At 43.3% G+C, this 17,157-nt stretch overlaps 2 long non-coding RNA genes across 2 annotated transcripts in view; one reads left to right on the forward strand and one right to left on the reverse strand.

The window, feature by feature from the left end:
* LOC147572604 (uncharacterized) overlaps positions 1 to 17,157 on the forward strand; it is a 59,835-nt gene that overhangs the window by 31,647 nt on the left and 11,031 nt on the right. The window lies entirely within an intron of this gene.
* LOC147572605 (uncharacterized) lies at positions 1,586 to 15,310 on the reverse strand. Its single transcript, XR_015245927.1, has 3 exons — positions 15,212 to 15,310; positions 9,892 to 9,945; positions 1,586 to 1,895 (listed from the first exon to the last, which is right to left on the reverse strand). It is a non-coding gene; the product is annotated as an uncharacterized LOC147572605 (long non-coding RNA).

The following is a 17,157-nucleotide window of genomic DNA, read 5'->3' on the forward strand; positions in this document are numbered from 1 at the left end:
TAGAAAACTATTACAGTGAGTTAGACAGGTTTCCATCTGGTCCATGTTTTTGTACTTGGATTAGATAGATGATTGATTGATTGATTGATTGATTGATTGATTGATAGATAATAGAGAAAGTAATTTTGTTTTAGGTTTTTTCTATACTCAATGTTTTTGAGAATATATGCATTTGATATGTAAACATTTAGTTCATCCAGCTCAACTGCTATTTAGTATTTTGTAATGAATATATCACAGTTTATTTATGTAGTTCTCTAAAATAGGAATTAGGATATTTTTTTATTTTTCACAGCAATAAACTTCCTTGTGCGTATTTCCTTACACACATACCTCCTTGTACATATATGCCAAAGGTCTACTAGAATATGTGTCTAGAATTTGTGATTCTGTCTTTAACCCGGCCTCAGATTTTAAAGTTATTAGCATATGTGCCCAGACTATTGACAGGGGCTCTCTGGGGAAGGGAATAGGATTTGAGGAAAGAATGGGGAGGAAAACCTTCACATTCACCTTAATGTTTTGATGTTTGAATTTTTTACAGGCATATATTACTATAGTGAGAAAAAAAAAAAAAAACCTAGGTATTTAGGACTTAAAACAGAGGTTGAAAACCAGAGGTCCTTAGACTAGATACGGCTGGCAGACATGTTTTGCTTGACCCACACAGGTTTTTTAAAATATTGAAATATTCACTTATACTAAACAATAGGGTATTTCGTATAACTATCCAAAATTTCAACTTCTCTTGAAAAATTGGAAGAGTTGGAAATATCGGGCCTGCATTTTCACATGGCAACAATTGTCAGGAGCAAAGTCGAGCTGATTCCCCGAGTGAAATAAGTGTTCTCTCGTTTTGCCACAGTCCTCAGTCACCTCTATTGCCTTACACCTGCCCATATTACTCATGTATTTTATCTCCTGGACTTCTGTAGGCTTTTGAGGTTGCCACCCTAGCTAGAGTTGCCAGATAAAAACCAGAACTTCCAGTTAAACTGGAACTTCAAATAAACAACAAATACTTTTTTTTAGCATAAGTATGTCCCAAATATTGCTGAGCTCCCTGTATTTTTATTTGCTAAATCTATCGACTCTAACCCCAGGTTTCCAGCTCTTGGTAGCCTGGCCTCCCCCATTCCAACTTTATCTCTTACTGATTTTCTTTATGCTCTGGCCAAACCAGACTGCTCACCAGTTTCCTGAACATGTTGTTTGCAATCTTCTTCTGACTTGGAGATCCCACCCCTGTTTGTCTCCAGCTACCTAAGATTAAATCGGTGCTCTTTATGATCAAGTTGAAGTTCAGGCTCCTATAGAAATTTTCTCTGCCTTAGAGATCGCTTCTTCCTCCTTATGCCACAGCACTATTAGAACTCACTTAGCATTTATCACTTTGAACTGCAGTGTTACTTACTTTTTCACAGGTAAGACATCTCCCCAAGTAGATTATAACCGTTAAGTTTTTACTTATTATTGTACCCCGAGTGCCTAACAAATGCTTTGTTGGTTGGTTGATAGGAGTATATAAGATGTAAGATGTACGGATAATGTATTAATGAGCTTTTCATAACAAATTACTCCAAAACTTAGTGATTTAAAATAACAAACATTTAATCTAGTTCATGATTCTGTGGGTTGGTTGGGTGGTTCTTCTGGGCTGGGCTAGTTTGGTTGAGGCTAGATGTCTGGGACAGCCACACTCCTACGTCTGGGGCCTCAAGTGGAATGCTGGACCAAGGATGTGGCTGGAGCCTCTTTCCATGTGGTGCTGCTCATCCTCAATGAGAAGGGGCCAGGCTTGTTCACATGGTGGTAAAGAGATCCCACCAGCAAGAGCCTCTGCTGTGTCAATTTTGCAATTGTCCCATTCGCCAAATAAGGTCATTTAGCCAGGCCTGGATTCAATAGATAGAGAAATAGACTCAGAGAAACAGACTCTGCTGCTAGTGGGAAGAGGGATAGAATCACACTGCAGAGAATGCATGCAGGGGGCAAGAACAAATGGGAGGCTATTATTGCAACAATGATAATAACAATAAAATAACAATAAATAAACAATGATAATGACAATAAAAACAATCAGATGATAATAAGAACCCAGCTTACAAAGTGCTTAGAAATTCATTTTGGGGCACCTGGGTGGCTCAGTGAGTTAAGCGTCCAACTTCGGCTCAGGTCATGATCTTACAGTTTGTGATTCGAGCCCCACATCAGGCTCTGTGCTAACAGCTCAGAGCCCTGGAGCCTGTTTTGGATTCTGTGTCTCCCTCTCTCTCTGCCTCTCCCCAGCTTGTGCTCTGTCTCTCTTTCTCCCTCTCAAAAATAAATAAACATTGAAACAATTTTTCTTTAAAGAAATTCATCTCAATTAAAGAAGCATGCTTATGTTCAATCTTGGTCTCTCATATCGGTAAAACTGGACTTCTGGAATGCCAAACTCCTTCCCCCAGGGGCCTTTCCTATGCTGCTTTCTCTGCCCGGAATGCTCCTCTTCACCTCCTTGTCAGGCTAATTACTACATTTCCTTCAAGTCCTTTCCTGAAGTCACTTCCTTATGGGGAGCCTCCCCTGACTCTTCAGACCAGTCCAGGTCTCCTGTTCTGCACCCTCAGAGCACCGTGGGCGCTGCTTTTAAGGGGCTCCCCACCATCGTCATCAATTACTGTGTTGGGTACTTACTTAATGTCATCTGTCCCTCTCAAAAGAAAGAGCTCTTGGGCAGAGACCGGATCTATCTTGTTCACTGTTGAATCCCCAACATCTAGCACCATGCCTAGCATATAGTAGGTGCTCAGTATCAGGAGAGTAAATGACTGAATATACAAACAAATGGCCTACAGTTTGCTCAGTGTAGAAGAGACCTGTTCAGAGCACCCTGAACTCTGTCAGGGTGGAAGTCATGGGAAACTGCAGTCAGTTGGGGAGATGAGAATGGGTTGCACAAAGTCATCCAAGAACAACTCAGGGCCAAATAAAGATTTAAATGCCAGCTGCTAGACTGTAATTGCTGTGGGAGATGAGGAAGAAGATATCAGGACAGGATGGGTGGTTATAGAAGGCTTCACATGGGAACTAGGCCCAGGGAAGGAACAGGATTTGGATGTGATGAAATTAGGGAAGGAGGCTAATAAGTCAAGGTCATGAGTTTGAGCCTCTTTGGTTCCAGTTATACTGGTATCTTCATAAGCTATTACTCACAAGGAGAATGAGTGAGGATGGTTGGGCAGAGCCAATCCCACTGTCACTGAAACGTCCCTAGAAGATTATGTTTCAAAGGACATTGCAAAGTTGAGAGTTGTCCACACACATAAAAAACAGCCCATTCAGAACTCAGACTCCTCTGAGCCAGTAAAAGGGAACAACAGTAAACATCTGCTTCTGCTCTTCTGGAAACACTGTGGTCTAGATGCTCTCTCTTTTTTTCTTCCTCTCTTTCATGTTTAACTATTTATTATGACAACTTCTGAACATAAACAAAGAAGAAGGGTACAAGAAACCCCATCCCCAACTTCAAAATGCATCCATACTTTGCCATATTTCTTTCATCTCTCTCCCTCTCCAACCCTTTTTTTTCCCCTGAAGCATTTTAAAGCAAATCCCAGATACAGTGTCATAACACTCCTAAATAATTCAGTATGCATCTCTAAAAGAAATAAGGGCATTTTTTTTACATAACCACAATACCTTTCACATGCACAGCAAAATAAGGCATAATTCCTCAGTATCATTTAATACCCAGTCCATATTTAATGTTTCTTGATCATCTGAGACATATCTTTTTACCGTTAGTTTATTTGAATTGGGATCTAAACAAAGTCCACACATTAATTTGGTCAACATGCCTCTTAAATCTCTTTTAATCTAGACTACTGTTAAATTAATTAAACAAGAAGGCCATTAGACGGATGTGGCTCTAATTCCCTGGCAGCCTACGAAAGCAAGCCCAAATCTAAGCCTGTAAATGCCTCAAGGTTATGAAATCAAAATGCTAAGGACAACCAGTTACAGTCAACTAGGCTTTAAGCTACAGTCAATCAAATAATTTTCTCTCTCTGTTTTTGTACTTTCTGTACATAAATCTTTCCTCTGACTCCTGTTGGTGGAGCACTCCTAACCACTTCTGGTTTGGTGCTACATAATCTGACTTGATCTTTGCTTAGATAAACTCCTCAAAATTTTAATATGCCTCAGTTTATCTTGTAACACTATGGATGTTCTCTTTGAATGGGCATCTCTTTGCTGACAACCCACCTTAGCCTCGCCGCCTTTCTCTCTCTCCTGGATGGGCAGGGAGCTGAAAGATTAAGATTCCCATATGAGGAGAGGGTGGGAGGGATGGAGTGAGTATCAGCATCCTTAATCTTATGGAAAAAAAAATTCTAATTGGCTTTGGAGGGAGCAGATTAAAATAAGAGACTCTTAAAAAACTGGAGCTAGCCTGCATGCTCTCTTAACATTTATGAATGAGAGGAATTTATGGAGATGTAAGAGTCTGATTCCTGTGCTCGCTTTGGCAGCACATATACTAAGAGTCTGATTCCTAAGGGCAAGAAAGGGAGGGTAAGTGAAACGAAATCTGGTTGAATCTGAGGAACAACATAGAAACACAGGCAGGACCAGCTACATCATTTGCAGGGCTCTGTGCAAAGTAGAGGTCCCAGTCCCCTTATTCAAAAGTATTAGGAATGCGGGGGCGGGGGCTGGGTGGTTCAGTTAGTTAAGCATCCAACTCTTGGTTTCATCTCAGGTCATAATCTCATAGTTTGTGAGTTCAAACCCTGCATTGGGCCCTGCACTGATAGTGGGGAGCCTGCTGGGATTCATTCTCTCTGCCTCTCCTGCGTGTTCCCTCTCTTGGGAAAAAAAAAAAAAAGTATTAGGAATTCCAAGATGGCAGCAGAGGAGCAGAAGAACATTAAACCAAGCATGGGTCCTTCTGAGCACAGGGACCTGTGTGAGTACGTAGCCACATGCCCCCATGAAGCTGGCCCTGACATAGTCCAGGCCCAGGGAGGGGTTCTACAAGGCAATGCTTTACCAAGCTGTGTCTCATTTGCATTTCAGAGACATCCAAAGACAATGGGAAACATTTCCACATTTGGCAGCCACTGCCAGCATCTCAGACTTAGCAGGATGCTTATGGGTGGTGAATGGCTTCTAGAAGGTCACAGAGATCAGCACTACATAGCTCTCAAATCGTGGATAGTGATGGGTCTGGATCCTTAGATGCTGGTCTACGTGAGCACAGGCTCTAGAGTCAGAGTGCCTGGCTACATATCCAGACTCTATCATTTATTGGTCACTGTGAAACCTTGGTCAAGTTGCTTGACCTCTCTGTGCTTTAGTTTCCTCATCTATAAAATGGGGCTAATAAAAGTACCTACCTCATAGAGTTGAGAATTAAGTTAGTTGATATTTGCTGGACTGTGGCAAGTGTTATATGTGTTTGTTAAAATAAATCCAGGGGCTAGAGTTGGAAGGGTCCAGACAGAGCTCTGGTAGCCATGCTACCTGCAGGACAAAGACGGACTGTGATCTTCTTAAAGAAGAAAGCTGTGCCTGGCATCCTCATTGTTCTTCCCAACAATTTACATAATGGTCATCCACTCAGTAAGTATTTATTCGGCACCTACTATGTACCAGGCACTTACTGAGCGGAGAGCGAGCCACACGTGGTCCTTGTCCTTCTGGTGCTAGTCGTCTAGAATAGGGAGGGCTCCACATGCAAAGTCAAGTCCTGCCTGGGTCTGGCACCAGGCCTGGCTCTAGATCCTCCACCTGTAGCCCACCATCAAGGCAGTTCAGAAGCTAGTGAGCAAGATTTGACTTCAGTATCCTGATTCCTTATTATTAATCTGCTATGTGATATTCTGTTTTTACTAAGTCCCTGCCTGACAATTCAGCATTCCTCTTGTAAGATCCAATAGTTTATTCCCCGCCCCAGGACCTAGATTCCTAGCTTGAGGTCCCCTACCTGTTAAGCCCCAAGATGCTGTTAGCCTCCTGGCTGCCTAGGAGAAGCTCCCAGGTTCTTAGACTAGGTTGAGCCCACCTTTGGTTAAGCATAATTATGTCACATTGGCCTTCCCAGGCTGGCCTGGACCTACTGTGTGTCCACCTATCCAGTAAATAGTCTTACACCTTGCCCTTTTGTTCTCAACTCCTGGCTACTCCTTGAATCTGAACAGGTGTATGGCTTTGGATTCCCATATCACCAGTGTTCAATTCCAGGATATGAAGAATATGGGCAAGACAGGCTGTCAGAGGGAGCCTTTACCAATGTCAGTCTGACACTGACCCCAGAGTCCTTTCCATCAACTAACAAATATTTGGCTACCAAGGACTTTGAGGGGCAGTTTGTGTTGGGATGGCTATGGAGGGTAAGACAGGGTCATGGAGGTAGAGGGAGAATGGTGATAGAGACACCAGCTGCTTTCCTGTTGGCCTGTTCCAACCCTGAGGTCACTTTGATGCTGCTCCAGCCAGCAGCCCAGGAACCCTGTCTAGCACACCACTGTCCTAGCTAAAGGCCTCCAGGCAACTGGGCTCTTCAGGTAGTCGGTGATACAAAGAAGTGGCAGGTTTAGAAGCTAAGTGAGAGTTTTTCTACATATCCTTCTCCTTCCCCAGATCTGCATTTCAGAACTTATGAAATGGTGAGGCTAAAAAAAAAAAAAAGTTTCTCCAAGGTCACTTTGAAAGAAGCAATGTATATAAATTTCGCCCTTCGGGCCACAGAGCTACTGGTCCTGTTGATGAAGTGTTATTGGAACAGCAGAGAACCAGACACTGAAGGGATTACCTCCAGAAAATCAGAGAGGACCTCAACGTGTAAACCTGAATCCTTTGGCCCTGGGAAGGGAAGCAGCCCAGCCTGGGAAGAAGCCAAGCAGAACAGACGATGGACAAGATGGCCACGGCGCAGGGCCAGGACTTTTTATCCTATTAGCCCATGGCTTCCCAGCAACTTCTGAACAGAAGCATTCATCTTACAGAATTTCTGGGCTTCTTAAAAGGGGATAAATGAAGTCAGTCTTTTGGCTACATTTTCTCTATAAACTAAGACCTTGTAACAATTGATGTTTTTAAACAATTTTAAGCTTTAACACAATTGATGCTGATGTCTTAAAGGAGCGGTTGACAAATTAATTCAACAATACTTCCTAAACAAAACCAAAGGCTGGTTGGGGAAGGGAGGGAGTAAGAAGTGTGACTTCCTGAAACCATATTATAGTGTAGAAGGATAAATTTTTTTCAATCCTAGAAAATACAAAAAAATATATATATTTAGGAAGAAAGAAGTAGCAATTTACAGACAATATAGGATATAAAGTTCTGAGGTGGCAGGAATGTTTCTCCTCGGGTATCTGGGAAGACTTGGGAAAGGCAGAATCTGAGCCTGGCCTTGCTGGTTGGGGAGGATCTAGATTTCTTCCACCTGATAAAGCACCAACTGGGTGTCAGGCACTGTGCTAAGAATTGGAACACAATGATGAGCACTGTGTGGGCTCTGTCCTCAAGGAAAGACTTGCTGTCTATGTGGGCAGCAGGTGTGGGAACAGAGGACGAAGCAGAGCCCTGGAAAAGGTGTGGTATTGGAAGGTGGCTAGGGAAGTAAGCTGGGGGCATGGAGTGTGTGTGTGTGTGTGTGTGTGTGTGTGTGTGTGTGTGTGTGGCATCTGATGTATGGAGAGAGAGAAAGAGAAATAGAGAAAGGTAGTTCTGGATGGGCTCCATTGAGGTTGTAACATTTGAGTTGAGTCTTGAAGCTTCTGTGTACTCTATGGACTCAGAGGAATGGCATTCTAGACAGGGGGAACAGTGAATGAGAAGGCATGGACAGAGGCCACTCAGTAAAGACAGGGTGAGAATTTAGAGAAGTCTGCGTAACTGGAACAAAGGATGCGTGTGGGCTGTGATAGCAGTTGAGTCTGGGAAAAGGAGGCAGGAGAAAGATCCTGGAGGCCTTGAGTGCCAAATAGTGTGTGATTTTATCATGTGGGGGATCTGGGGCCAGCCATATTTTTAAGTAGGAGGGGGTGGGTTCATGTTTACCTTTAGAAATATCATGGAGAGAATGGAGTCTTGGAGCTCAGAGAAGCAGGAGGAAGGGGACCAGTTCTGGGGGTTAGTGGGTTGGGCGGGAGGCACTGAGGCATATAAGCAAGGAAATGGCAGCATCTCATGGGATGCTCACAGCTGGGTGGTGTGCAAGATGGGTTTAAGGCAAGAGAACTATCTGGGTTGAGGAAGACCGTTAGGGGAAATGCCCCATGAAAGTCATTTATTTAAAAAAATTTTTTAAGTTTATTTATTTATCCTGAGAGATACAGAGATAGCATGAGTGGGGAAGGGGCAGAGAGAGAGGGAGAGACAGAGAATCCTAAGCAGGCTCCACACTGCTAACACAGAGCCCGTCATGGGGTTCCAACTCACGAAATCGTGAGATCATGTCCTGAACTGAAACCAAGAGTCGGACGCATAACCAACTGAGCCACCCAGGCACCCCGAAAGCCATTTATTTTAACAAATACTTTTCCATTGTTCCATTTCTTCCCGGAGGAGCACCTTTCATTTTGGAATTTTTAAAATAGCTGTCATTTCTGTAGCTTTCCGAGGTTTGGGTAATGATTTCCTTTTTCTCTCAGTTGAAATGGATTCTGCTTCACAGGAATCATCAGAGTTGACTTCAACTTTTTGTCTTTTGAGGGCTGCTTCAGAGTCCCTTGTTCGGGACTGAGGGATAGTCTGTGATTGTCACAATGCTGTGAAATTTCTAGAAATATGTACTGAAATCAGTTGGAACAATTGTGTTTATTTTAAAAAAATAAATTTCCCAGAGGCAGTCCCCAAATTCTGTATAAGGTGACCTTTTGCCTCGCTGTATAAATGGTTAGAACTGTAGAAATACTTAGAACTAGACAGATGTTTTCTGAGGTAGATCTGTCCTCACAGGAAAAGCTGGGCTGTAAGAAAAGGGCACTGAAGGAAGTGACTTTTGTTCTAATGCCAAATCCCTGGGAGACTGGTGTTTGCAAAGTTTACATCCTTTTGACTTTTTACATGATTTCTCTAACTCTTACATTTCATACACCAAGAGCAAAATAGAACTTGACCCTGGCTTACTACATGGTGAGTCTGCCAGGCTGGCCATGCAATGGGCTAGTTAGTCAGGAGACTGGAGCAGAGAGCAAGTAAGGTCGAGGTCATGGTTGAAACTCCTACAGAAGCCTATTGGCTGGGTACATCCTGGCTTCCACTCTCTGGCTCCGGTTCTAAGGGGGTTGTAAGGGGTAACAATGACTCAACAGAGCCCAGTGTCACTCTCTTAAATTGCCTTGCATGTCCTCAATGGTGGGTCAGTAATAGGAACTTCAGACATAAGGAGACCTTGATTAAGAAACCATTGGGAAGAAACGACCATTTTCTATCTCAGCTCTGATTTTTTTTCAGGCTTCTGTAGTGATATGGGGTGGCATTAATTGTTGCACCTTTTCTACTAAACAGAAAATACTTTGATGCTCCAGACAGAAATACCTGCCAAACGTCTTTAATTTGCCCCCAAACAGTTGAGGGTGCATAGGGTTGGGCCATGCTTCCATTCCCCATTTTCTCTTTCTCTGCCCTTTGCTCCACCAATGGCCTCTCCTTCCCTGGGAGCCCCCCTAAAGACCCTTCTCTCTATCAAAGCAGGAAAGGCTCTTACAATGGTTGTTTGTACTCACAGGTTGACAGATTGCCCTTCATGGCAATGATTTCTGTAACCATGACTTCAACTAGACATTGCATTTCAAAGTATTTCCTGGGAGGCCGTGGATAGAGAGTGGTGGTTAAAAGTGGGTAGTCTGAAACCAGATCACAGCCAGGCTGGGATCTGGTGCTGACACTTACCAGATATGTGACGTGAGATAAGTACTTCACCTTGCCAAGCCTCGGTTCCCCTCTCTGTAAAGAAAAATCCGGAATGCAGTGTTGCTGTAAGGACTCAAGGAGAAAACCTGCTTTAGCTCGGAATTCCCTGGCACGTGATAAATATTAGCTATGATTATTTATTGGCTAATTGACACACAAATGGCCTTATTCTACTGAAGTCCTTAGTATAACAGTGAGCAAGTAGTGAGAATCTTCTCAGTTTTTTTACAATGAGAAGCTTCGAACGTGTAGAAAAGTTGAAAGAATAGTACAATTGACACGCAAACCCTTCTCCTTAATTCTACAATTATTTATTCCACAATTGTTTACATTTTGCTGTCCATATATATTTTTCTTAACCATTTCATAGTAAGGGGTACACAGGACCTCTAAATACTTCAACACATATCTCTTGAAAAAATAAGGATATTAATGAATAAGGGTATTCACAATCATCTTTATCACACTTAGGAAAATTAATGATAATCACCTTAATCACCTCATTCCAGTCCATGTACCATTTTCCAAAATGTTATATGTCCTCTAGTAGATTTTTTTTTCAAACAAGATCCAATCAAAATTCTTTTGAGTTTGGTCAAAATGTCTCTTTGTTCTCTTTTGATCTAGAGCAGTAGGTGTGTGGAAACTTAAAAACCACATCGTTACTGAAATCAGCTACATGAAAGGGTTGGCTGCCAGATAGGAACGTCCACAGCTTCCACCGAACCCCCCTGGCCCTGGCACTTTGCATACTGACACAGGCTCTGTGATAGGACCGCATTGTTGGTTTGTCGAACAATAACTTGAGGTTAGGGACTTTTAATATTTCCTTCATATTCCCATCACCTGCACTGTACCCGACACAACAGGTGGTCAATAAAAGTGGATGGAGGGAAAAGAGGCAGAGAGGGAAGCAGGGAAAAAGAGGGTAGGAAGAAGGCTGGCCCAGGGAGGCATCTGCATCCATGCCTGGTAGGTGCCCGGGGGAGGACAATCTCATCTCCCGGAAGCACCCATTCTCCTTTGATTTGGGGAGGACAATCCTCTGCTGTGGCATGTGCCTTCCTCCCTCTTGTGCTCCTTTTCCGCATCTCCCACCTTCCTCACCTGAACACTAGGTGGGCTCATGTCAGACTTCCTGCTAACTCTAGTTTAATCTCTCCCTCTATTTCCAGGGACTAGATTAGCACTCGACAGTGTTTAAAAAGTAATCTATTTATCTTTTATCTTAATGTATCTTCTCCTACAACCACACTCACTTTTTCCAATACTCCCCTCCCACATGATTTCCACCTTCAGTAATGAAATTCCTGACCACAAAGTGAATCATGGGGAATACACACTCTTTGTTCAGAGAGATTTCATGGTGTTAATAAGGAGGCATGCTCTGATGAAACGAGAGGACCCAGATGGATTAGTTCCCAAAGCCAAGAGGAGTTGTCCTCCAAACAGAACCAACAAAGTTTAGCTTAGGCTTCACGGTCAAACTATTACTTCTAGTTGGTGGAGAGAGAACAGTGACCGAAATGACTGGAATAAACCAAAGTTTGTAGAGCAAGCTTTCTCCAGACCTCCTATCTAATCCATCTCTAAAATTCCAAGGTAGACACAGGCAGAGAAGATACAGATAATGAATTCAAGAAACTCAAGATTATCTGCATGGCGTACTGACTAATCTTCATTCCAGGCTGATCTCGTTGATATGCTTCTCTGTCACCTCTCTTTGCTGAGCAGTTGGCTTCTATTCAAAGTACACAAGGCCATTTAATTATTAATCTGAGCAAAACAGTATTAGGAAAGTTAATCTGTTGAGTGTGTCTGTATGTGTACACTTGCGGATACTTTCTTGATTACCTGACTTTTTTGTTTTGCTGTTTACCTCTCTGGGCCCCTTCTTCTCTCCATTTGTGGAGAGATCAATAAGGTTGTTATGACCAACAAGGAACTCCTAAGAATTTGTTGGTCCTTCTTCCCCTCTCCTTGGATGTGTGTGGAAATGTTTGTCAGCTGTGGGGGATTCATGTACACAAGAAGTGACTGACCTTGACCTTTGAATGGACTCTGTGTCTGTGACCAGGAAAAAGTGCAGTGTTTGTGTTTGATGATGGTTTTATGCCCTGATGTCAGTAGAGAGTACTTTATAGGGCTTGCTGATGGCCAAGGGCTCTGGGAAACATAATGATTATTTAGCCAACTATTTTAATGAGTCTCTATAAACTCACTCCATTTTTATGTTAATAACAGGGAGGGAAACATTGGAAGATTAAATATAGAGGAGGATGGGTTTTAGCTTCATTGCTCAGGGCTATTGGGAATTCTATAGATTTAAGTCCATCCTATTCTCATTATTTTTTTCTTCCCATACCTCTCATCCTGTCTTATTCTTCCTTCCTTTCTTCCTTTCTTCATCTTTCTTGCTTCCTATCTTTCCCTTCCTTCCTTCTTCTTTCTTTCTACAACATTTATTGCATTCTTACTATGTATTAAACACAGTGCTAAATACTGGGGATACAGAGATGAATTACACATGGCCCTAGCCCTCCTGGAACTTGGTTTACTGGGGGAGGCAGACAGAGACAGAAGTCATTCCAGTGTAATGGGTAATAATAGGGGTAAATTTAGTGGAGGGGCCCTTGGCTTGGGAAGGAAGGCAGGAAACTTCCTGAAAGAGATAATTGGGTGATTGACTAGGAGAGGAGCAGGGCCCAAGGCCAAGCCATTCATATGCTTTAAGAGCATTGGACAAAGGAATTGGGATGAAAGAATTTGGGGATGTGGGTCTTTCATGGATGGATGACAACCGATTTTGATGTCATGGGGTATGGTTAGGGTAGGGTAGAAATGATACCTTCTTCTACTCTGGTAACGTACAGGTGACCCATCCATGAAGTACTGGGTATGTTCCAAGGGGCCTGCTCAGATGGCTGGCCCCAGGGAATCCTGGAAGAAATGAAAGCTAACATGAAGGAGAGATGACCCTTGAAGGCCAGTGCATGATATGTGCTCAGGGGTGAAGTGTCATATAAGGGGAAGCAGGCAGGTAGGGGTCAAGAGGTATGGATGAAGATCAGTGCTCACCAGGGTGGAACAGTGGGAGTCAGAGAGGTGGAGGAGATCTCCTGGCCTTCTGACAAACAAATCCTACCTTGTGCTACAAATTTTACCAGGAGCTCAGGATTCAGGAGGAGTTCTTCCAGCCAGTAGTCAGATAAGTGGCCACATTTGTTCTTAGGGTCTCCAAGGGCAGAGCCCTATCTGGGCTGTTCCATGAGATACAGGAAGCAGGAGACCTTTTATAAACTCAAGAAGGTAATAAGGCATCTACTGAGGAAATTTAATTCCTGTTTCTTGGTAGAAAGAGTATATATGAGCCAGAAAGACTTAAATATCATGTCCAATAATAGCAACTGCAGTGATGGTAATAGCCACTGTATATTTCATGTCTACTCTGTAGCAGGGCACTTCATATATTATTTATTTTAACCGTCACATGACTTAAAATGATATGTGATGATAGAAGTTCTTACAATTGCCTCCATTTTATAGATGGGGAAATCAGAGGTTGGAGAGGTCATAGGTAGCAAGCCCTAAAGTCTCATTTGAACCCATATCATTCTAACTCTAGAGTCCCTGATCCAAACTGCTTTCCTTACTGTGAATAAATAGTGCAGCTCATCTTTGACCTGAAATGGTGGAGTGCAGACACCCTAGGGACTGATGAACTACATTTCTACTGCACTACTAGTTGTTATGAAGATGCATAACTTTTAATTTTTTATTTCTCTAGTATAGTCTTAGTATACTTAAAAAATATTAGTATTAGCCAAGAACATATCATTTCAGGGGGAAAAAATACAGATTTGAAAACAGCCTCTCTGAAGTCTATTACATTGGTAGTTGTTATGGACTGAACATCTGTGTCCTCCACCAAATTCATACTTTGAAGTCCTTATCCCCAATGTGATGGTATTTGGAGATGGGGCCTTAGGGAGGTCACTAGGTTTAGATGTTGCCACGATGGTAGGGTCCCATGATGGGATTAATGCCTTTATAAGAAGAAGAAAGAGACACCAAAGCTCTTTCTTGATGTACACACGCTGATGAGTGGCCACGTAAGGACATAATGAAAAAGTGGCTATCTATAAGACAGGAAGAATGACGTCACCAAGAACTGAATGTGCCAGCACCTTGATCTTGGACTTCCCAGCCTCTAGAACTGTGAGAAGATAGATGTCTGTTGTGTAAGCCTCCCAGGCTATAGTATTTTGTTATAGCAGCCCAAATGGATCAAATCAATAGTTGATATCAGCATCTGGGCGGACATGTTCCTCCGCATGTGTGTGTCCGTGCAGTAAATCCTCTTTGAGGGTTGCTTACCTTATCTTGAGACCCCTCACTCCACACCTGAGATTTGGGTGTTCTTTTTCTTATTTATATTTATGAATAATTTATGCATAATGACTTTAACAAATCCTTCTAGGGAAAATCTATGAGTTGCCTTTGGATTCTTCAACAGATGCGATGTTGGGTGCTACCACCATCTGTAGCCCCCAGATGAATGAACAGGGAGGTATGTAGGTGGTTCTGGCCCAGGGAGGAAAGCTAGGATCTATACAAACCACTGGACTACCTGCCTCACTCCTTGCTCTGGGTGTCTCTGATGGGCCTGAGGGAGACATACCTCAAGAGTATGGCAGCTGCAGTCCCTTTGAACACAAACCAGACTCTCAAGCTGTGTGGTCTCCCAGGAATTTGCTACAGGGAGTCTGGTGTGTGTTGGGAGGGACTTCAGCTATAGTACCCTTGAGGTTGTGGAGAAACATATCCTGTAAAAACAGACGAGTGGAGAGCTGTGACTTGGGAGGGGGAACATCACGCCTCCAACTTCCTTAGCAACCAGGTCCCCCTCTGCAGAGGGGCCTCACCGCTTCTCAACTGGAGTTGGCCCATGAAATCCTCAGGTGGAAGGAATCTGCAAAGGTCATTTAGTCGAGGGCTTCTCGGTCTGTGAGGTACATGTGTTTCACCTGGGAATTTTGTGGGGGTGGAAGGATTCGTATTGAGTAGGTCAAGGATGGGACCAGAGAGTCAGCATCTTTTTTTTTTTTTTTTGAGAGTCAGCATCTTTAACAAGCTCCCCAGTGAGGCCGATGCTGCTTCTGGGGATCACACTTTGAATGACAAGGATTTACTCTGTCCCTCTGTGTCAAGGTAGGCTGAATTTCAGTGACCATCTCGGTCAAATAAGAATCCATTCTGCTGCAGCGAAGGAAATTCTCTTGTCTAGCAGCTCTCTTACCTTGTAGAAGTTCTTACTCAGCGAGGCCAAATCGCTTTACGCAAGTCAGTTGAGGCCATTTTGTCAGATTCTGCTCTCCGTAGAGATACAGATTCAAAGTAAGTAGCCCTCTCTCATATCACAATCCTCGGTTATTTAAAGACTACTAAGTCAGATCTATTTTTAAGAGCACCGCTTCTCCCTCTGTCCTTACACCTGCATTATCCACTTTGGTCAGGAGGAGTGAAACTACTGGGGCATGTTTGGCAGAGGAACCGGCATTTGGAAGCGTCATGGGGGGCTGCTCGCCCAGTCAGAGGGTCCTCACGCAGCCAGATACTATCCACTCTCCGTTCTTTTTAATAAAGGGGATGGCAGAATTTATGCAAATTAAAATCTGACGAGAAGATGAAAATCCCTTTTAGCCTCACCACTTATCAGGACATGGTCACGGTGTTGTTCGCAGGTAACAAGTGACCTAGTCTAGCAAAAGACATTTTCTCTTTTCTCCCTGGCTTTTTATTTCTCCCACTGGCAGACTTGGAAGCAAGGATTCAGTCATTTGCCACAGCCACGCAAAGGACCCCGAATAACCCACAATGTGAAGGAGAGATAGTAGATTGCATTTTCAGTATCCAGTAATTTGCGAAGTCTCTTCTGCCCCTGTTTTATTTCCCCTGAACTCTGTTTCCTGTCTGCCATCAGCTGTTTGCGCCTTTGTGTGACTAAATCAATGTGTTTCCTCTCTCAGGGGCACTTGTATCTTTTTTTAATATTTATTTATTTATTTATTTATTTATTTATTTATTTATTTATTTATTTATTTTAAAAGAGAGAGAGAGAGAGAATGTGAAGAGGGGAGAGACAGAGAGAGAGAGGGAGAGAGAGAATCTCAAGCAGGCTCCTCTCTATCAGTGCAGAGCCCGACGCGGGGCTCAGTCTCACAAATTGTGAAATCTGAGCCGAGATCAAGAGTCAGATGCTTAACCGACTGAGCCACCCAGGCGAGGGGCGCTTGTATGTTTAAACTCTTCTCTCTGAGTAAGGAATGAGAAAATGTATCCTTTGTCACAGAGGCTAATGGTCTCCTGGTGACAGGTTATGTTATGTACCCCCTCGAATGGCCTCGTGGGATTCCTGCAGCCATTGCCTACACTAAAGATGCCACGGTCTACAGGTTCACGCTGATATCCTAGAGGAGGGACAGACTCTTCCAGTAGAATGTGAGGCTTCCAGCAGAGCCTGTGCAAGTTGCAGGTTTCCAGAGAGCAAGAGTATCCAGAAGTCTACCGTCACCCCAACCCCACCCTCTGCAGAACATCCTTCGTCATTTTAAGAAGGTAAAACGAGACAGCCAGAGCGCGGGACGAGATGGCAACTTCTGGTTTATTCTGACAGCCAGTGTGTAGGGAGCTTTGTGTGGGGAATATGACTCACTCGCCTCGGTCATGACTCTGAGCCCAGGATTCACAAGTGTTCCAAAGTTAGCAACCAACCTTGTACGCCCACAGAGTAGTAAGACGCTTCCCATTGAAAACACTCAACCAATGGGGAAATACATGGAGAAAGAGAAGGTTAAAGGAGCTGTGGATTATTACAGTTTTTTCAGTTAGCCTGGAAAATCTTTCTAGAGAATATAGTCTTCTCTGCTTCACCATTTACTACCCTATTCATCCACCCATTCAAAAAGTTTTTACTGGAAGATTCCCAATGCCTAGCACTGTTCTGGGTGTGAGGGAGGCAGCAATAATAAAGGAGTCCTTTCTCTCATGGAAATCACAATACAGTGGGGAAACCGTGGGAGAATGATTTCATCTCTTATAGTTTCCTCATCTACAAAATGGGGATAATACTGTCCTGCTTCATTGGATAAGGTGTGTAAAACAGTCATCAGGGTGCCTGGCCTCAGCAGACATTTACCTAATGTTAGCTGCCGGCTTCTGTTGAGGAACAACTGACGTGTGATT

Source organism: Puma concolor, chromosome E4 (assembly GCF_028749965.1).
Source record: "Puma concolor isolate L17-30 chromosome E4, mPumCon1.1.hap2, whole genome shotgun sequence".
Lineage (NCBI taxonomy): Eukaryota > Metazoa > Chordata > Mammalia > Carnivora > Felidae > Puma > Puma concolor.